We start from the raw sequence: 22681 nt of genomic DNA on the forward strand, positions 1-22681 counted from the left end.
TGGAATCCCAGCTACTTGGGAGGCTGAGGCCAGAGAACTGCTTGAACTCGGGAGGTGGAGGTCGCAGTGAGCCGAGATTGTGCCACTGCACTCCAGCCTGGGTGACAGAGCTAGACTCTGTCTCAAAAGCAAAACAGAAAAAAATCGCTGTGAGTAAATTTCAAGTGGTCTCACCACAAAAAATAAGTATAAGGTGATAGATATGTTAACTAGCTTGATTTAATTGCTCCACTTTATATTCATGAATCATAACATCATTTTGTACCCCATAAATATATACAACTATAAATTACCAATTTACAATAAAATGTTTTAAAATAAATCAGGGAAAAAAGAACCAAACACTCTGGGTGTTGGCCTTTTGCATACAACGCTGGCCTTGACACTGAAGAGTTCCATTCTCATTCAAGGAGCCATTAGATAACTATTCAGTAGGAACTATACTGAAAAAAAGTTACATAGCTTTCCTGTTCCTTTGGGATGAACAAAAATCAAAACAACTAAAACTTCCAATCTTCGGCCAGGCGCAGTGGCTCACGCCTGTAATCCCAACACTTTGGGAGGCCAATGCAGCCGGATCGCCTGAGGTCAGGAGTTTGCGACCAGCCTGGCCAGCATGGTGAAACTCCGTCTCTACTAAAAATACAAAAATTAGCTGGGCATGGTGGTAGGTGCCTGTAATCTCAGCTACTTGGGAAGCTGAGGCAGGAGAATCGCTTGAACCCGGGAGGCGGAGGTTGCAGTGAGCCGAGATAGTGCCATTGCACTCCAGCCTGGGCAACAGTGCCAGACTCCGTCTAAAAAAAAAAACACAAACAAAAAACCTTCCAGTCTTCAAAGAGCACTGATAAGGATTGGGCTCAAATCAGCATCTGCACAGGATCCATCAAAGACCTTAGCTAATGCAGTTGGTGCTCTGTATCCACAGGTTTCAAATCCTGAGAATATTGTACAGTATTTTCGATTCATGCTTGGTTGAATCAGACAATGTCATGGGTTTACTGTATAACAGAGGCAGAAACTGTGGTCACTGCATTTCCCATGGCATTTAAAGGAAGGCAAGAAAAGCTGACAGAAGCTGTGATTTGTCCCTCAAATTAGAAGGGTTTTATGTAAAACTTCAGGAGAGAACTCCTCACAGTTAAGACTCATTTTTCTTACCTTGATATTCTTGATGATATCAAGTTACTCTGACATCCATTTCTAACTACCACATTGCTTGAATTTTTGGGGGGGAACAGGGTCTCACTCTGTCACCCAGGCTGGAGTGGCGTGGTACGATTTCGGCTTATCACAACCTCTGCCTCTCAGGTTCAAGCAATTCTCCTGCCTCAACCTCCCAAGTAGCTGGGACTACAGGTGCCTGCCACCATGCCCGGCTAATTTTTTATTTTTAGTAGAGACGGGGTTTCGCCGTGTTGGCCAGGCTGGTCTTGAACTCCTGACCTCAGGTGATCCACCCTCCTCGGCCTCCCAAAGTGCTGGGATTACAGGCGTGAGCCACCACGCCTGGCCATTGCTTGAATTCTGTTAAATGATCAATATTTCTGTGGATTGCAGCATTCACAAAGCAGATTTTATGAGATAGCAATAGAACAGTTAGGAAACTGAAAACAGATAAACGAAAGTTACAACTCTAACCCCAATCATGTATTAGATACATATTATGTTTCTGTGTTAATTTCATCAACTTCACACACTCAAGCTGTTTGATAAAAATGTCTGCCTTTGCTGGATGCAGTAACTCGGGAGGCTGAGGCAGGAGACTGGTTGAGGCCAGAGTTCAAGTCTACAGTGTGCTATGATCTTGCCTGTGAACAGCCACTTTACTACAGCATGGACAACATAGCAAGACCCTGCCTCTTAAAAAAAAAAAAAAAGTCTATCTTCATAGGTTGGAAAAAATGATTTTAAATGAATATTTTAGGATTCAGTCTATCCTACCCACTATATGCCCAATTTGGCAAAGTGCAAAATAATTTTTATTTTATTTTTAAGATAGGGTCTCGCTCTGTTGCCCAGGCTGGATGGCAGTGGCAGAGCCACTAAAACTTTATGCTGCTGTATAAATGCATCTCTTTTAAACATGGCTATGAACATATGAATAAAATGCTAAGCTCTAAAACTCTGTAAGATGGCCAGGTACCATGGCTCAGGCCGGTAATCCAAGCACTTTGGGAGGCCCAGTGGGGTGGATCTCTTGAGCCTAGAAGTTCAAGACCAGCCTGGGCAACATGGCAAAACCCCATCTCTACTAAAAATACAAAAGCTGAGGTGGGAGGATCACCTGAGCCTGGGAGCTCGACAGAGTGACAGCTCATCTCAAAATAATAATAATAATAAAATTTGGGAGGCCGAGGCGAGCGGATTACGAGGTCAGGTGATTGAGACCATCCTGGCCCACACAGTAAAACCCCGTCTCTACTAAAAATACAAAATATTAGCCAGGCGTGGTGGGGGGCACCTGTAGTCCCAGCTACTCGGGAGGCTGGGTCAGGAGAATGGCGTGAAACCGGGAGGCGGAACTTGCAGTGAGCCGAGATTGTGCCACTGCACTCCAGCCTGGGCAACAGAGCGAGATACCGTCTCAAAATAATAATAATAGTAATAATAAAATAAAACTCTACAAGACGCCAGGCACAGTGGCTCAAGCCTGTAATCCCAGCACTTCGGGAGGCCAAGGCCTCTGGTACTCCAGGGGTTGAGGCAGGAGAATCGCTTGAACCCGGGAGGCGGAGGTTGCAGTGAGCCGGGATCGCGCCACTGAACTCCAGCCTGAGCGACAGAGCGATACTCCGTCTCAAAAAATAAAAAATAAAAAATAAAGACCATAGCCTCACTAACAAATGATGAAAATGTGAAAAGACTTTTTATACCTTTACTTTCTCTTGTTTAGTTCAACTTGGACAAACAAATCATTCTATGACAAAGAATACTTCTCATCGTTTAATGAGCACTCTGGTCAGTTAAAGGTTCCTGTTAAAAAGCAAATGCTGATTCAGTAGGTGGGAGAGTCTGAGATTCCGCATTTCCAACAAGCTTCCAGGTGAGGCCTATGCTACTTGTCACACTCTGAGAAGCAAGCAGTTAGAAGATACATGTGAGACACCTGTAATTAGGCACATGCCTGCAAGATTTTTCCTTCTCGTACAGTCAAGATTCACCATTCAATTCAAAGATTTAATTCTCACATGCCAAGAGATGCAGAGGGAATACGTTTAACCTAAATCCTTATTCAGTTAGGTGGGCTTTGATAAAAATAACATAAGCATTGATATTAAATCTGACTTTCCCCTTACTCGAAGAGTTAACTGTAACTTTGAGAAGTTAAGTTCTTAGAGCCTCAGTTATCTCACATAACAATCCTCAGCGGTTATCAGATTAAAGTAAGAACGCGAAATGGTAAAATCAAACACCAGCAATTACCAAACCAGAATACTACTTGCTCATGTGGGGACATCTGTCCTGCCAGGTGTTGGAGGTACCTTCTGCACTGCCCTGACACTTCAGTGCACTAAGTATCACGAAAGGAGTTGCTAACTGCACGAATACCTACCCCCGCCCTCCCAAAACACAGTCTTAAATATAAAAATGGGAACACTGGTCTCTCTTGAATTAAGCCTAACACAACTATGTCTTTCCGCTCTTAGGAGACACGCAGGTGCACAAAACTAACAGAAAGTTACCAAAGAATGACCTGGAGAGATGAAAAGATGAGATGACACCCATTAATAATACTGGGGTTAGTAAAAGTCAGATGTGAGGGGGGACAAAGAAGAAATGAGCAAAGCTAACAGATTCACGGGACACGTGGGGGTAGAGCGTGCTAAAGCGCCTCACTGGGACCCACTACTGGATCTGACAAGAGGCAGGCGGGGCGCCCCTCCCAGGCGGATTCGCTGCCTCGGTACAGGGGCCGCTTCCCGCGGCCTTCCCGGCTCCACTGCTTTGTCTGCCGCCCGTGGACCCCACATACCGCTCCAGAGCTTTAGGAGTCCAGAGCCTGCCACACCATCAGGGCCACACCTACGGATGAGGTAGAGACCCAGGCGGCGCGGAGCGAGCCCTTCGGTTCGCAGCCCCGGCCGCGGCGATCGCAAACAACCGGACTAACTCAGGGAGCCAAAGAGCGAAGGCGCTGGCGGGCAAAGGCTCTGCAGACTCTTCCCAGGTGACCTGACGCCTCTGTCGCTTATGCCCTCCTATTGGCTGATAATGAGTCCAACGTGAGGATAAAGTATCCAATCAGTGAAGGTCTTTTTAGAGTGAAGCGCTCATAGGTGGTTTAGGGAAATACACTAAGAGTCGAGGGACTGATCCAATGAGGACCCAGGAACACTATATTGGCCCTAACTACTCGCCGTCCACCAAGCCCTAACCGAAGAAATTTGATTCCGGCTGGGAAACTGTCACACCTTCACAACCTCAATACCCAGCTTTGCGGGGCCGGCAGGACTTCTCCGGTCCTGCATTCGGTAATTCAAATTGAGTATTTCTTTAGCAACTCTTGCAATTCTAATAAAGGCAATACCTAATATTTTATTCGCTTCTGTGAGTCTTAATTCATAAATTTTTTTTGTTTTGTGTTTTACTGTGGACGTTAGCACTACATTAGGCGTTCCTTGGATTTTCGTTTATTTCTTCTTGGTGTCCACTGTCTCCCTAGCAGCTTGAAAGACGCAAAGTACAGTTTTCGTTTAAGTAGCAATTTATTTTGGGGAAGAAGTTTTTTTTTTCTTGTAAGGAATTTATTATCAGAATCTTCTCAAATTCATATTTTAAAATATCTTCTATGTAGTTTATCAAAGTAAGGATTTATATACTTGTTTTATGGATGGCAATCACTTGAAGTTTTTGTTTAGGCATAGATTTTTTTTTTTAATTTCTTTAAATACAAACCTACTCAACCCGCAGGCAGATCTTTGAGAATAATGTATCCATTGCAGTCAATAACCCCAATAAACAGATTCTGGATTCTCTCTATAACAGTTTGATTCGGCCACGTAGCTCATGTATTAAAGTCAGAAGGAATATGAGAGTCCTCTAATAGGAAAAGAGTGTGGATAACAATAAATATCCCAGATTGTATTCAATGCTAATATCTCCTATACTTCTTGAATTTAAAAACCAAGCAGCTACTTCTTGAATTTCTTTCCGTTCCCTTGTTCTCGGTTATCCTCTTGCTTCCAATGAACTCAAAATAGGAGCAAAATAAGCTAAGTAGAAAACAAATAGGCCGGGTGCGGTGGCTCACGCGTGTAATCCCAGCACTTTGGGAGGCCGAGGCGGGCGGATCACTTGAGGTCAGGATTTCGACACCAGCTTGGCCAACATGGTGAAACTCTGTCTCTACTAAAAACCAACCAACAAACAAACAAAACTAACCAGGCGTCGTTGCGGGCGCCTGTAATCCCAGCTACTTGGGAGGCTGAGGCAGGAGAATCGATTGAACCTGGGAGGCTGAGGTTGCAGTTAGCCGAGATCACGCCACTGCACTCCAGCGTGGGCAACAGAGCGAGACGGTCTAAAAAAAAAAAAAAAAAAAAAGTCCAAAGGGCACAGCCAGGTTAAACATAACCCATTTGGTTGAGTTACTTTCTTCAGTATAGTTATTAAAAACAACTAAAAAAAAAAACCCAGGAAATTAAACTTGCTATTTTTGTTAACGTTGATATATTAGGAAGGCAGGTACGGGGGCTCACGCCTGTAATCCCAGCACTTTGGGAGGCCGAGGTGGGTGGATCACCTGAGTTCAGGAGTTCGAGACTAGCCTGGCCAACATGGTGAAACCCCGTCTCTACTTTTTTTTTTTTTTTTTTTTGAGACAGTTTCTATCTTCCTGCCCAGGCTGGAGTACAATGGCGCAATCTCGGCTCACCGCAACCTCCGCCTCCCTAATTACAGGCATGCGCCACCACGCCCGGCTAATTTTTGTATTTTTAGTAGAGACGGAGTTTCTCCATGTTGGTCAGGCTGGCCTCGATCTCCTGACCTCAGGTGATCCGCCCGCCTCGGCCTCCCAAAGTGCTGGGGTTACAGGCGTGAGCCACCGCGCCCGGTCAGCCGTCCCTACTAAAAATACAAAAAATTAGCCTGGCGTGGTGGCGGGCGCCAGTAGTCCCAGCTACTCCGGAGGCTGAGGCAGGGGAGTTGCTTGAACCCATGAGGCGGAGGTTCTAAGCCGAGGTCGTGCCACTGCACTCCAGTCTGGGAGACAGAGCGAGTCTCCGTCTCAAAATAAATAAATAAATACTAAATATAATCATGCTTCTGCCATTATTGAGAAAAGTAATTCTTCCTGCACACTGCCATTACAGAATAGATGACTGCTATTAAGAAGCAGGGGGTGTGTTCACAAAAAAATAATTACCAGTTTCCTAAGCACCTATGGATTATAAGCCTTAGGGAGGTATTTAAAGATTTTAATAATCTGTATTCCCATATTAAAATGTCTAAACTTGGCCGGGCGTGGTGGCTCAAGCCTGTAATCCCAACACTTTGGGAGGCCGAGGCGGGCGGATCACAAGATCAGGAGATGGAGACCATCCTGGCTAACACGGTGAAACCCCGTCTCTACTAAAAATACAAAAAAAAAAAAAAAAAATTAGCCGGTCGTGGTAGCAGGCGCCTGTAGTCCCAGCTGGAGGCTGAGGCAGGAGAATGGCGTGAACCCGGGAGGCGGAGCTTGCAGTGAACCGAGATCGCACCACTGCACTCCAGCCTGGGCGACAGAGCGAGACTCCGTCTCAAAAAAAAAAAAAAAATGTCTAAGCTTGACACCAGTGAAGTTATACTACCTCCCATTGTGAGTCATTGCTTGTTCTTAGCCTCAGGTATCTTCCCACAGGACACTGGAATGTCGTTTCTCAGTAGCTGTGTTGCTTAAGACATGATTCAGATACTGGCAGTTTCATTCATTTAATTATTTAACAACCGGTTTTTGAACGCATACAATGTGCCATAGACAATCTTGACTATGGATTCAAAGGTAAGGAAAATCACAATCCCTGCCCTCAAGCAGCTCATGGTCTAAAGAGCTCAAGAAACGGTGGATTTCAAAACTTTTTGATCAGGCAACACTTTCAGCTTTATATATATGTATTCGAGTACATAGCTCTGACATATTTTTATGTATTTATTCCTAAATTCTATACATATACTATCAAATTAATATGTAGTTTTGAAAATGTCAAAGTAGAAATTTTTAAAGAAAGAGAAATATTTATAAATTGAAGCTCTCACTACCCATCCAGATGAAAATAAAATTGGATCCATATATTACATCATTTACCAAAAAAATAAATTCCAGGTGTATTAAAAACTCAAACCTTGAAGACTACATATATGACCTAGAAGCAGAGGGAAACCTTGAACAAAACTTGAAACCCAAAAGTTAAACAAGAAAAAAAATGGATACATTGGACTTGTTTTAAAAAGTAGCTGGCCAGGTGTGGTGGCTCACACCTGTAATTCCAGCACTTTGGGAGGCCGAGGTGGGTGGATCACTTGAGGTCAGGAGTTCCAGACAAGCCTGGCCGACAATGGCCAAACCCCGTCTCTGCTAAAAATACAAAAATTAGCCAGGCATGGTGGCACACACGCCTGCAGTCCCAGCTACTTGGGAGGCTGAGGCAGGAGAATCACTTGAACCCGGGAGGCAGAGGTTGCAGTGAGCAGAGATCACACCATCGCACTCCAGCCTGGGTAGCAGAGCGAGACTCTGTCTCAAAAAAAGAAAAACAGCTCTATAGGTCAGGGTCAATCCCAAGAGCTGGTTTATAGAAAAGAATACCACAATCTCTGGAAAGTGGTGATCCTTTAACCTATTTGGATATAGATTTTTTTTTCTGGTCACTATGCACTGATCTAAGAAGAATTAAACTGTTTCAAGACTCAGAACAACCAAATATACCCCAAAGTCTATGACTGAAACAAAATAGCTCAACAATTTTTCATTGGGCACCATGGTAAAAACATTCATTCAAATTGAGATTTAGATAATAAATGCAGATTAAAATGTTATCTTTTCCCAACAATATGTGCTTTTTTTTCTTCTTCTTTGAGATGGAGTCTTGCTCTGTCGCCCAGGCTGGAGTGCACTGGAGTGCAGTGGTGTGATCACGGCTTACTGCAACCTTTGCATTCTGGATTCAAGTGATTCTACTGCCTCAGCCTCCCAAGTAGCTGGGATTACGGCATGCACCACCACACCTGGCTACTTTTTACATTTTTAATAGGAATGGGGTTTCACCATATTGGCCAAGCTGGTCTCAAACTCCTGACCTCAGGTGATCTGCCCGCCTCGGCCTCCCAAAGTGCTGGGATTTTACAGGCGTGAGCCACCTCGCCCAGCCCAATATGTGCTTTTATTAGTAATTAAAGGAGCTTTGAAGTCAATGGGCACTGCATGCATCACTGACTCTTGCCTCAGGTGAGATGAAGTTGGCCCACTAACTGGTCTTGACCAGCTCTCCTGTAGCCCAGCCTCTCCCAGACACATCTAGCCTCACTGTGTCTCAAAGCACCCTTCAGAAGGGCACTTCACCGTCCTACCCAATAATCTTTTACCATCCATTCCTATATTCTAATGCAGAACCTCCTGAAGCTTATTTCAGTGTGTTACATTTTCTCCAGGGGGCAATTAGAGCTGGGGAAAGAAAAAACAGAACTAGAGGAAAAGGGTCTCAACTTCCAGGAAAGATCCTTTGTAAGCTTTGCAGATTATTCAACCTGTCTCAACAAATGGGGCTGTCATTAAGCCTTATATGAGAAACAGGCTGACATAGACATTGGTCTGTTCCTACTTCACTAACCACTGGATCGCAACCACCCAAGCTGACTATATATCCTACATGGTTATTATTTATTGGGCCCTTGAGCTAAACCAGGCACTCCCTTGAGCATTTGACAAATGTTACATAATCGGTCCTCAAGGCTACTCTTTGAGCCGTCTACTACTGCCACTGTGAAAGCCAAGAAATTGAGACCCTGGAAGGCTGACTGTCTTGCTCAAGACCACACTGCTAGTCATTAGCAGAGGCATATTTCCAACAAGGGTCTGTCTGCCTCTGAAGCCCATATTCTTTCTACTACAGTATACTGCTTCATTGTCTACCAATATTAATGGGAATCTGATATTTTGTTAAATCTCTATGATGAAGGAAGCTCACAATCAGCCTTGGTCACCTTTCTTTTGCCTAATACATCTAACAATGAATAAATCTATTTGCCTAAATAATGGCATTTATAATCCTTTAATTTCCTACTCAGAATTCGGAGGCCCAAAAAAGATAAGGGACTTTTTCAAGGCCATACAGTGAGTAAGAGAGCTCTGTTTCTTTCTCTTCTATTCAATAAAAACTGCAAATGGCAGACGAAGTTTCAGTTATTCCAGATTCTGCCAAGAAAACTGAGCCCTTAACTTGGGTCAAGAACTCTAGGATCAAATACACTAAAAAGAAAAGTATTCTATTTTCTTCTCACATCCCCAAATGGATTGCCCTATAATCTTCCACATTTGTTTCCAAAGCTAGCTATGCAGAACAATCATAGTTCTGCCGAATAGACCTGCAGATGTAGAGGCCTGGGCATACATAGTTTTAAACAGCTCCATTGTGAAATTTGAGAGCCACTGATCTTGTGGAGGAAACATAAATTGTATTAATTGTCTAATGTGTCATTTGTATTTAATTTTATTTATTTAATTTACCTTAATTTAATTTTTGAGACAGAGTCTCATTCTGTCACCCAGGATGGAGTGCAATGTTGAGATCAGGGCTCACGGCAGCCTCAACCTCTCCAGGCTCAGGTGATCCTCCTACCTCAGCCTCCTGAGTAGCTGTGACTACAGATGCACACCACCACACCTGGCTACCTTATGTATATTTTTTCTTTTTTCTTTTTCTTTTTCTTTTTTTTAAGACAGTGTCTTGCAAGGCCCCCTGGGCTGGAGTGCAATGGCGCAATCTCAGCTCACTGCAACCTCCGCCTCCTGGGTTCAAGTGATTCTCCTGCCTCAGCCTCCAGAGTAGCTGGGATTACAGGCGCCTGCCACCACGCCTGGCTAATTTTTTTTATTTTTAGTAGAGACAGGGTTTCACTATGTTGACCAGGCTGGTCTCAAATTCTTGAACTCAAGTGATCTACCTGCCTCAGCCTCCCCAAGTGCTGGGATTACAGGTGTGAGCCACGACACCGAGCCCTTACGTATATTTTTTTCTAGAGATGAGGTTTCACTATGTTGCCCAGGATGGTCTTGTACTCCTGGGCTCAAGCAATCCTCCCGCCTTGGCCTCCCGAAGTTCTGGGATTACAGGTGTGAGCCACCGTGCCCGTCCTGTATATCGCTTCCTAATACATTTCTACAAAAGTTGTCAACTTAACACAATAATAATTTACTAGCTTATAGTTTCTGTGCATCAGGCATCCATGTGCAGCTTAGCTGGGTGCCTCCGGCTCAGATCTCTCAAAAGGCTGCTATCAAGAGGTCAGCCGGGGCTTCAGTCATCTCAAGGGTTGAGTGAGAGAGGCTATTTTTCCAAGCTCAGCTCACATGGCCGTTAGTAGGACTCAGTTTCTCATAGCTGATGGAAGGAGAGCCTTAGTTCCTTGCTGAATGTTGGTCAGAGGCTTCCCTCAGTTTCTTGCCACAGGGGCTTCTCCTTAGGGCAGCTCACATATGACATTGTCTTTCCTCAGAGCACGTGAAGGAGAGCTAGAAGGAGCAAACAGAATGAAAGCCATGATCTTTTTGTAACCTAACCTAGAAATGACATCCTTTCATTCTCACTGTATTCTATTCACTAGAAGCAAGTCGATGCTCAAGGAGAGGGGATTATACAAGGGGCATGAATACCAGGAGGCAAGGATCACTGGGGGTCACCTTAGAGGCTGACTATCACAGAGATGTAAACAAAGAATTAAAAAACAAGGTGGTAATATATTTCCTAGCTCTGTCTTATAAGAGAAGCTAAATTCAACAATATCCTGGGCATGGCATGGTGGCTCATGCCTGTAATCCCAGCATTTTGGGAGGCCAAGGCAGAAGGATCAGTTAAGCCCAGGAGTTTGAGGCCAGCCTAAGCAACACAGCAAGATGCCATCTCCATAAAAAATAAAATAAAATAATAAATTAAGTGATATCCCAGTAGCAATGAGATCATCCAGTACCTAAATCTTGGTTTCTAAATACCATTCCAGGACTCCTTGAAGAAATGGCTGATTTTAGGGCTGGGTAAGGAAAAATACAAGATAAGCACAGAGCATCTTATAGTTCCAGAAAAAAGGAGATAATCAAAAAACAAAAGGACCACATGAACCTAGTTAAAATAACTCCCAATGGCCAAAGCTGAAACAATTTGAGTAACAGTAAAAATCATAGTATACTTATGAAACAAAGTATAAAATAAATATACAAGAGTCTATATGTCTATATAAATAAATGATCGAATATAAATCAATAAATGAGGAAAGACAAATCTTCCTTACAGAATTCCAAATAAGGCTTATAGATTGTCCACTCCAGAAGTTGAAGTTTAATCCCCTGTTCCACTTGAGTGTGAGCAGTATTTAGTGACTTGTTTTCAAAGAAACGAATATGGAAAGTGGGAAAATACATCTTTATAGTGGAGTAACTAGCAAATATTACCATGTGTGAGCCTCACCAGTAATAAGGTGGGGTGATAGCATGTATCCTCTGACATAATGTGATGAGAAGGTCATCTCATCATGTGATGTTTTCCCCAAACCCTATAACCACAGTCTAATCATGAGAAAAACATCAGACAAACACAAATCGAGGGACATTCTACAAAATACCTGACCAAACTTCAAAACTGTCATGGTCATATCAGGGTCATGAAAAACAAGAGAAGACTGAAAAACGGTCACAGATCAGAGGAGACTAAGGAGGCTTGATGACTAAATGCAGTGTGGCATCTTAGATTAGATCCTGAAACAGAAAAATAACCTTACTAAAACCCAAATGAGGTCTGGAGTTTAGTAAATAGTAATGTACCAATATTGGCTCTTTAGTTTTTTTGTTTTTTCCTTTTATTTATTTATTTATTTAAAAAATAGAGATGGGGTCTCACTTTGTTGCTCAGGCTGGTCTTGAACTCTTGGGCTCAAATGATCCTCCCAGTTTGGCCTCCCAAAGTGTTAGGATTACAGGTGTGAGCCACCACGCCTGGCTGGCTCTTTAGTTTTGTAAGTGTATCATGGTAATGTAAGATGTTAACATTAGGGAAACTGGGTGAGGAGTAGACAGGAACTTTACGTACTCAACTTTTCTGTAAATCTAAAATAATTCTAAAGTAGTTAATTAAAAACAAAAAGCAAAGCATCCTGCTTACAATTTTAGAAGCGTGATGACCAGAAGATCTCCCCTAGATTAGCTTCTGGCTTAGTGCATTTCAAACTCTCTTTCTTTTTTTTTTTTTTTTTTTTTTTTGAGGCAGAGTCTTGCTGTGTCACCCAGGCTGGAGTGTAGAGTGCAGTGGCGTGATCTCGGCCCACTGCAACCTCTGCCTCCCGGGTTCAAGCGATTCTCCTGCCTCAGCCTCCCGAGTAGCTGGGAACAGGCACCCGCCATGAAGCCCGGGTAATTTTTTTTTTTTTTTTTTTTTTTGTATTTTTAGCAGAGACAGGGTTTCACCATATTCGTCAGGCTGGTCTCGAACTTCTGACTTCAAATAATCCGCTCATTTCGGCCTCCCAAAATGCTGGAATTATAGGCGTGAGCCACTGCGTCCAGCCCTTTTTTTTTTTTTTTTTTTTGAGACAGAATCTCGCTTGGTCGCCCAGGCTGGTGTGCGTGGTCTCCGCTGACTGCAGCCTCTGCCTCCCGGGTTCGTGGAATCCTCCTGCCTCAGCCTCCTGAGTAGCTGGGATTACAAGCACGTGCCACCACACTCAGCTTTTTTGTATTTTTGGCGGAGACGGGGCTTCACCATGTTAGCTAGGCTAGTCTCAAACTCCTGACCTCAAGTGATCCACCTGCCTCAGCCTCCCAAATTGCTGGGATTACAGGCATGCACCACCGCGCCTGGCCTCAAACTTTCTTTCTCCTCCACTAGCCACATACTTCTAGGGCCAGGTGCCAAGGGACCCATCCCTGTATCATAGCACTGAGTGAGTTGGCAGAGCATGTCTTGCTCGAAGCCAATCCAGCACCAGGAAAGACAGCAGTAACTTATCACGAAGTGGCCCAAGTTCAATTCAACTCTCTTTTCCCCACCTAGATCCCCAAAATGTCCAAGGCTACTCCAGCGTATCTAGCATGAAAGGAAGTATGAAGGAAGGGAAGTTGGAAAGGAAAAAAAAAAACAAAAAAGACAGGTCTTAACCCATGCCTCTTTGAGGGGTGCTTTAAGACATTTTCCTTTTAATAAATAAGTAGAAAATAACATATAATCTCGTAAACTCGATGCTAAAGTTCCTCTATGGACTTTGGAAAGGCTGGCGAAAGCCAGCGTGCCTGAAACACAAGCTTCATTAGCTTAGCAGTAAATACCCTCCGGAAAGATCTCAGAGGAAGAAATTAGTGCCCTTTGACAGAATCGCCACCGTCCATTGCTCCCACCCTTTCGGCTCCAAAGCTCCTGCTCTTTCATTCAGCCTCAGATAAGCACTCACTTCTCAGGAAGTATTCCCTGAGACGTTATGGAGGCGCCCAGGCTCCCACCTCGATTCCATTATAATATTTGATTAAGTTTGTGTTTTTGTTTAGTTTGTGTTATCTCCTCGTTATCTTGTAGGCTCACTTAGGGCGTGGCTCAAGGCTTTTAACAACCTTTCTGCTGTCATAGTTGTCCCCCAACAAGCCGTTGTTGAGTAAATGAGTTAATGCTCTGGGTGAAGGAGGAAAGCCCTCACTAGGAAGAGACTTGTGCCACCCGGGGCAAGAACATCAGAGATCCAGTGACAGCCCAGCGACCTCTGGGATCAATTGCAATGGGAGGGTAAGACAGACAGCCAATCAGCAACAGCCTCTTCAAAAGCCATACAAAAATACGGACAGGTTTCCTACCCTACATAGGAATCTTTCATCACGCCTACGCACATTACTATACTGCATAAGTTAGCTAGAAATGTAATAATCATATTTTCACGACAATTATTTGAAATCCAGAGTGTCCTAGAGTATTCAAATCTTTAGAAAGCACGTGCCCCAAATGAATCGGACTGAACAGACGCTGGAACCGAACATGGTAAAGTAAAATACTTATCCATGAGGCACTTTGTAATCCCCGCACTCCTGCTCTGCCTAAAGAGAAACATCTCGGATGTGAGGTCCGCATAGGCATTAGATCTGCCGGGTGGACACAGGTCCCTACAGCGTGGGGTGAAATGGGCTCCACATGTTAGGTTAACAAAAGCTTACGACTCGCAGCCTTTTTCAAGGTAATACACATCTGCGGCTACATTCAGAATGTGGGTGTCCCTAAACCCCTAAAGCATGAAGCTGACAAAAGCACTTCCCAGGGCAGGACGGTGAAGGCACAAAGCAAGGTCCGCACAAAAGCACACGCCCCTCTCAGAGCTCCGCGCGTGCGCACACCGACTGTGACTCTCAGCAGCCGGCTTGCGGAGCGGTTGCCGCGCCCTCTGCCGAGCTTCTTGTGCCCGCCTCCGAGCCTGAGGAAACAGCTGATTGATCAGCCTGGCTCAGGCTTGGGGCGGGGATTGGCTGATTGGCAGCAACGCCACGGGACAGCCAAGCTAGAAGCCTGAGGAGACGGAGAGAGTGCTGGCTGCCGCGCGGCCGAGGTGAGTAGGGTGGGAACTCGGAAAAGCGGTTGGCTAGCGGGTGATGAAGTCGGCTGCAGGCCTGACGGCGATGGGATGCCCTGGAAACAGTCAGAACAGGAGCTGAAGGAGCTCGGTTCGGGAACGCAGGGAGGCCGGCGGGATCCTGGGCCGGTTGAGTGTTTGCCCCGCGGCCGGGAGGCAGAGACTGCCTCGGCTGAGGGCGCGTGGGTCGGGGGCTCCGGAGGAGCTGAGGGAAGTCGGCTGACTTGCCCTGAAGGCTGAGACTCGCCCACCCGCCAATCTACCCCTACACCTCCTGCCCCCTCCCCCGACCTTCGGTCCATCTTTCGGACCCCCGGTTCCCGCGCCGGCCGCCAGGCGGCGGTCCTGGGGAGACCGCCCTTCGCGGCGGCTCCCTTGGGTGCTGCGCCCTTCACGGGCTCAGGAGCCGGACTGCGCGGGTGCACCGCCAGCCGGCGTCCGGGAGGAGCAATGCGCTGGCTGATCCGCCGGGAAGTTTAACCAGCTTCCCGTGGTTGCTGTGTCGCTTTTCGCCTCCTAGAACTTCCCAGTGTATCTTCTGACCATGACCAGGGTTTGCAGGAAGCCCCAAAGCCGGCCTTTGGGCATTAACAACAGCAGCATTTTATTATGGAAATCTTCAAACTGTGGAGAAATTGAACGAAGGATATAAGGAATTCACTGTACTCATTACCCAGTTTCAGTAATTATCAATACGTGGGCAGTCTTGCTCCCCTAATCCGGGTTATTTTGCGTTTTTGAGACAGGGTCTCTGTCACCCAGGCTGGAGTGCAGTGGCGGGATCTCTACCCACTGCAGCCTCCACCTCCTGGGCCCCAGCGATCCTCACGACTCAGCCTCCCCACTAGCTGGGACTACAGGCAGGCGTCATCACGCCCGGCTTTCCCCCCCCCCCCCCTTTGTAGAGATGGGGTCTCCTTATGTTGCTCAGGCTATCTTTGAACTCCTTGGCTTAAGCGATCCTCCCTCCTTGGCCTCCCAAAGTGTTGGGATTACAGGCGGGAGTCATCGCACCCGGCTATCCTGGGTTATTTTGAAGCAAATCCCAGACATTATATCATTTCAATTATTTTACATATTTCTATGCCTCTGTCATGATGAATAATCATACATATAATAATTTGCTTTCTAGAGGGGTCAAGTAAAATAAGGGACATATTAAAGTGTAGACAGTGCTCATTTAGTTTGTACTACCAGAATTTAGGTAACTGCTACAGTGCAGTTTCATTATCTTGTGCTCAGGTTTTCAAAATCAGAGTTACCAGATAATCTAGACAGTAGTGCTCTTGCTTTTGAATAGTAATAATTGTATTGATAATTTCTATTTGTCGAGTTCTTAGTATGTATGAAGGACTGTGAAGTTGTTTCCACCTACTCATTTAATTTTTGCAATAACCCTATGAAGTAGGTATTATTATCCCCATGTTAGAGTTAGGAGAAAGAAATTTGGAGAGGTCACAATTTACCTGAAGTCACACTGCTGAAAGGATGGGGGTGGGGGTAGAATTCAGAATGCTAATCTTGGCCTTTGTCATTGCAAAGTTCTTGCTCTTTTAACTGTAACTGAATGTCCTAGGAGTTGTGGAATAAATGGAACTGCTGTGGAAAATTATTTCTGTTAAGCCACAAATCAGTAATGGAAAAAAAAAAAAAGCCTGAAAATTTACACAAATACAAACAATAGTGAGAGAGGTATGTTTGTTCTTTGAAAAGTTAAAGATTATTACAACTAAATTTGATGTCCTGAGAAAACATAGCTCAACAAATACAAGTGCTAAAAATTTTATTCTTGGCCAGATGCATGGCTCAGCCGAGCACTTTGCAAAGGCCGAGGCAAGAGGACCCCTTGAGACCAGCCTGGGCAATATAGTGTGACACTGTATTTAAAAAATGAAAGTAAAATGAACATTTTATTCTTTAATATGTAACCAGTTAGAGAGAAAAGGAAAATATACATCAATGAATAGCCTCTACCACTCCTTTAGCACATAGCATATATTGGATATTAATACTAAATATTTCATCTATATCCTTCATCCTCCAAATCTTAAACTACTAAGACAACATCTTCATCCAAATAGTGTTAGATGAATAAGGAATGAGATAGAAACAGCTGGGCCTCCTCTACTTATTCAAAGGACAGTAGAGAAGGACTATTAGCTTGGAGTTTAGGAATCCTACTGGATAGGAGTAATTCAGAAGTCCAGAAGTCAGGTCAGAATCCTTTGTGAAGGAACTTGAGTGCCACTTAAAGAGTTTAAACTTAATGAGCAAAGAAGTGACATGATCAAAGTTATCTTACAGGAAGATAGATACAGGAAGATAGCTGGTACTGTCAAAGGTGGCTTTACCAGTCATGTGAAAGGATTAGCAGTTGGTTGACCTGATAAATATAAAGGAAATAGACGTGGGGAACTGGCAAATTTATGGATATGAGGAAAGGACCAGACAGAGAATACAGCCTGAAACAGACAAAAGAGAATGGTATATAGTAGGATTTTTTTTGTTTTTGTTTCTGTTTTTTTTGAGATGGAGTTTTACTCTTGTTGCCCAGGATGCAGTGCAGTGGTGTGATCTCTGCTCACTGCAACCTCTGCCTCCTGGGTTCAAGCGATTCTCCTGCCTCAGCCTCCCATGTAGCTGGATTACAGGCGTAGGCCACCACGCCCAGCTAATTTGTATTTTTAGTAGAGACAGAGTTTCACCATGTTGGCCAGGCTGGTCTTGAACTCCTGACCTCAGCTGATCCAACTGCCTCAGCCTCCTAAAGTGCTGGGATTATAGGTGTGAGCCACCATGTCTGGCCTATAGTAGGTTTTGAAGTGATGATAGACTTCATTTTCCATGGGTTTGTTTTCTTGGGCCATCCTGGTGATGAGTTGGTGATGAGTTTTTACTGTATCACTGTTCTTTGAAGTGGTAATTACTGCCCAGCTACTGAACTATTCTTTTATATATTTATTAGATACTATTGATAGAAATTACACAATTTAGATAAGCAACAAAAAAAAATGACACTATAATCCTACCCTTTAAAGATAACCACTTGATGGGGAAAAGGTGATAACAGTTTTAGTTAACATTTATTTGATTACTGTTGGACATTTTTCACATTTTATTTTCTGTTTGTATTTCTACTTGTAAAATGCCTACTGACGTACTATGCCTATTTTTCCATTGGGCTTTTGATCATTTGTTTCTTTGTTTGTTTGTTTGTTTTGAGATGGAGTCTCGCTCTGTCACCCAGACTGGAGTGCAGTGGTGCGATCTTGGCTCACTGCAAGCTCTGCCTCCCGGGTTCACGCCATTCCATTCTCCTGCCTCAGCCTCCTGAGTAGCTGGGACTACAGGCGCCCGCCACTAAGCCCGGCTGATTTTTTCTATTTTTTAGTAGCGACGGGGTTTCACTGTGTTAGCCAGTATGGTCTCGATCTCCTGACCTCGTGATTCGCCCACCTCAGCCTCCCAAAGTGCTGGGATTACAGGCGTGAGTCACCATGCCTGGCCCATTTGTTTCTTTATTTGCAAGCACTTTATATTCATTAGGGATATAAATCATTTGTTACATTAAGTTGCAAATAGGTTTCTCAATTACATGGCTCTTCTCAAAATCTTCAGAGTGGCTAGTAAAATGAAAAATATGTCAGCTGGGAGAGCACTCAGGGCTGCTGTTTTAGGGACCAGAACATTCCACCTCTGAAACAATTCCTTCATTTATGATACTGAAGTTATTGTCAACCAGTCAATCTGCAAGTCATTTTTACCAAATAAATTGTTTTGCGTAAATAGTTGATATCATTTAAAAATTTTTTTTCTGCTCCGACTCCACCGGGAGATATCATTTAACGTATAATTTATACAACTGGAGTTGACTGGTGTGAGTTGGTTGCGGTTAAAATGTAAACAGTCAGACAAGTTAAACAGGAAAGTTAAGTTTCCATGATTGAAAAAACATACATTGTAATGTACATATAAATATATATATAAAGCAGTATAACTAAGATCTTTTTAAACATTTAAGATTTTTTTTTAGGGACAGAGTCTTTCTTTGTTGCCAGGTTGGAGTGCAGTGATGCTATCATAGCTCTAAGATATTTTATTAATTTTTTTCACCTCCCTCCCTTGGTTACTTTTTGAAATGGCCGGTTTGATATATAGTCGGCCTTCTGGATTCATAGGTTCTGTATCCGCAGATAGAAAATATTTGAAAAAACAATGATAAAATAACAATATGACAATAAGAAACAATACAAATAATACAGTAGACAACTGTTTCCATTATATTAGGTATTACAAGTAATCTACAGATGACTTCAAGTATATGGGAGGATGTGTATAGGTTATATGGAAATACTATATCATTTTATATTTCTTTTTTTTTTTTGAGTTGGAGTTTTGCTCTTGTTTCCCAGGCTGGAGTGCAATGGCACACACGATCTCGGCTCACTGCAACCTCCACCTCCCAGGTTCAAGTGATTTTCCAGCTTCAGCCTCCCGAGTAGCCGGGATTACAGGACCCCGCCACCACAACCTGCTAATTTTTTGTATTTTTAGGAGAGACAGCGTTTCACCATGTTGGCCAGGCTGTCTTGAACTCCTGACCTCAGGTGATCCACCGCCTCAGCCTCCCAAAGTGCTGGGATTACAGGTGTGAGCCACCGCGCCTGGCCCATTTTATCTTTATTTTTATTTTTGTGGGTACATAATAGGTATATGTATTTATGGGGTACGTGAGATATTTTAATACAGGCATATAATGTGTAATAATCACATCAGGGTAAATGGGGTATCCACCTCAAGTATTTATCCTTTCTTTGTGTTACAAACAATCCAATTATACTTTTAGTTATTTTTTAATGTACAATAAATTATTGTTGGCTATAGTCATCCTGTGATGCTATCAAATTCTAGGTCTTATTCATTCTAACTGTATTTTTGTACGCATTAACCATCCCTACTCCATCTCCCCCCATCCCCCCACACTGTCCTTTGCAGCACCTGATAACCATCCTTTTGGGTTTTTTTGTTTTGTTTTTGAGATGGAGTCTCGCTCTATCACCAAGGCTGCAGTGCAGTGGCGTGATCTCGGCTCACTGCCACCTCTGCCTCCTGGGTTCAAGCGATTCTCCTGCCTCAGCCTCCCAAGTAGCTGGGGTTACAGGCGCCCACCACCACGTCCGGCTGATTTTTGTATTTTTAGTAGAGATGGGGTTTCACTACGTTGGCCAGACTGGTCTCGAACTCCCGACCTCAGGTGATCTGCCTGCCTCAGCCTCTCAAACTGCTGGGATTACAGCTGTGAGCCACCATGCCCAGCCTAATTTTTGTATTTTTAGTAGAGACAGGGCTATGCCATGTTGGCCAGACTGCTGGTAACCATCCTTATACTCTTTTTTTTTTTTTTGAGACAAGAGTTTTACTCTGCAACCTCCGCCTCCCAGGTTCAAGCAATTCTCTGCCTCAGCCTCCCGAGTAGCTGGGATTACAGGCGCCCACCATCATGCCCAGCTAATTTTTTGTATTTTTAGTAGAGATGGGGTTTCACCATTTTGGCCCAGGCTGATGTTGAACTCCTGACCTCGTGATCCACCTTCCTTGGCCTCCCAAAGTGCTGGGATTACAGGTGTGAGCCACCGCGCCCAGCCAACCATCCTTATACTCTTATCTGCATGAGTTAAGTTGTTTTAATTTTTAGGTCCCGTAATAAGTGAGAATATGTGAAGTTTGTCTTTTTCTGCCTGGCTTATTTCACTTAACATAATATCCTCCAGTTCCATTCATGTTATTTTCAAATGACAGGATCCCATTCTTTTTAATGGCTGAATAGTACTCCGCTATGTATATGTATCACATTTTCTTTATCCATTTGTCTGTTGATAGACATTTATTTAGTTGCTTCCAAATCCTGGCTGTTGTGAATAGCTCTGCAAGAAACATGGCACGGCAGATATTGCTTCAATATACTGATTTCCTTTCTTTTGGATCTATACCTACCAGTGAGATTGACGAGTCATATGGTAGCTCTATTTCTAGTTTTTTGAGGAACCTCCAAACCGTTCTCTATAGTGGTTGAGCAAATTTACAGTCCCACCAACAGGATATGAGGATCACTTTTCTCCACATCCTTGCCAGCATTCATTCTTGGCTGTCTTTTGAATATAAGCCATTTTAACTGGGGTGAGATGGTATGTCATTGTAGTTTTGATTTGCATTTCTCTGATGATTGGAGCACTTTTTTAATATACCTGTTTGCCATTTGTAAGTCTTCTTTTGAGAAATGTCCATTCAGATCTTTTGCCCATTTTTGAATTAGATTATTCGATTTCTTTCCTATTGAATTGTTTGAGCTACTTATGTATTCTGGTTGTTAATCCCTTGTCAGGTGAATAGTTTGCAAATTTTTTTTTCCATTCTGTGGGTTGTCTCTTCAGTTTATTGATTATTTAATTTGCTATGCAGAAGCTTTTTGACTTGATGTGATCTCATTTGTCCTTTTTTTGCTTTGATTGCCTAATACCCCATGTGGGGTGCTATTCAAGAAATCATTGCCCAGACCAATGTCCTGGAGAGTTTCCCCCAGTGTTTTCTTGCAGTAGTTTCATAGTTTGAGGTCTTAGATTTAAGTCTTTAATCCATTTTGATTTGATTTTTGTATATGGGAAGAGATGGGTTGTAGTTTCATTCTTCGGTATGTGGATATCCAGTTTTCCCAGCACCATTTATTGAAGAGACTGTCTTTTCCCAATGTATGTTCTTGGCACCTTTGTTAAAAATGAGTTTACTGTAGACTATGGATTGATTTCTGGGTTCTCTACTCTGTTCCATTGGTCTATGTGTCTGTTTTTATGCTACGACCATGCTGTCTCGGTTACTATAGCCCTGTAGTATAATTTGAAGTCCAGTTTTTTTCTTTTTGCTCAGGATAGCTTTGGCTATCCTGGGTCTTTTGTGGTTCCATATAAATTTTAGGATTATGTTTTCTATTTCTGTGAAGAATGTCATTGGTATTTTGATAGACATTTTGATAGATATTTCATTGAATCTGTAGATTGCTTTGGGTGGTATGGACCTTTTAACAATATTGACTTTTCCAGTTCATGAACATGGAATATTTTTTCCTTGTGTGTGCCCCCTTTAATTTTTTTTTTTTTTCAGACAAGGTTTTGCTCTATCATCCAGGCCAGAGTGCAGCGGCATGATCACAGCTCATGGGCTCAGGAGGCCCTCCTGCCTCAGCCTCCCATGTAGTTGGGACTACAGGCACATGCCACCATGCCTGGCTAATTTTTTTTTGAGACGAAGTCCCACTCTGTCGCCCGGGCTGGAGTCTGGGGTGCAGTGGTGCTATCTCAGCTCACTCCAACCTCTGCCTCCCAGGTTCAAGCAACTCTCGTACCTCAACCTCCCAAGTAACTGGGATTACAGGTGTGCATTACCACACCCGGCAAATTTTGTATTTTTTAGTACAAAAATACAGGCTGGTCTCAAACTCCTGGCCTCAAGTGATCCTCCTGCCTCTGCCTCCACCTCCCAAAGTGCTGGGATTACAGGTGTGAGCCATCATATCTAGCCCTTAATTTTTTGTTTTTTTGTAGAGGTGGGTCTCCCTATGTTATCCAGGCTGGTCTCAAACTCCTGAGCTCAAGTGATCCTCCTGCTTTGGCCTCCCAAGGTGCTGGGATTACAGGCATGAGCCACCACCCTGACCCTCTTAAATTGCTTTTGAGTTTTCATTGTAGATATCTTTCACTTTGATTTCACTTTGGTTAATTCCTAGGTATTTAATTTTATTTGTGGCTATTGTAAATGGGATTAATTTATTGATTTGTTTTTCAGATTGTTCACTGTTGGCATATAGAAATGCTACTGAGTTTTGGATGTTGACTTT

At 43.6% G+C, this 22681-nt stretch overlaps 2 protein-coding genes across 13 annotated transcripts in view; one reads left to right on the plus strand and one right to left on the minus strand.

Moving 5' to 3' along the window:
- The window catches only part of ARMC1 (armadillo repeat containing 1), a 33421-nt gene extending 27533 nt beyond the window's left edge, over positions 1–5888 (minus strand). The window contains exon 1 of the mRNA XM_003831377.5: positions 3977–5888. The gene's annotated coding sequence lies outside the window, so the exon portion shown is untranslated. The remainder of the gene's footprint in view (positions 1–3976) is intronic.
- A 6053-nt stretch (positions 5889–11941) lies between these two features.
- MTFR1 (mitochondrial fission regulator 1) overlaps positions 11942–22681 on the plus strand; it is a 128113-nt gene continuing 117373 nt past the window's right edge. For 4 of the 12 annotated variants that reach the window (XR_010112945.1, XR_008626408.2, XM_008956732.5 and 1 more), the window contains exon 1: positions 13792–14769. The gene's annotated coding sequence lies outside the window, so the exon portion shown is untranslated. Of the gene's footprint in view, positions 14923–22681 lie in introns of all 12 variants that reach the window. The other 8 variants (XR_008626411.2, XM_063606796.1, XM_008956731.4 and 5 more) reach the window with 6 other exon arrangements.

The sequence above is a fragment of the Pan paniscus genome, chromosome 7, assembly GCF_029289425.2.
Source record: "Pan paniscus chromosome 7, NHGRI_mPanPan1-v2.0_pri, whole genome shotgun sequence".
NCBI lineage: Eukaryota > Metazoa > Chordata > Mammalia > Primates > Hominidae > Pan > Pan paniscus.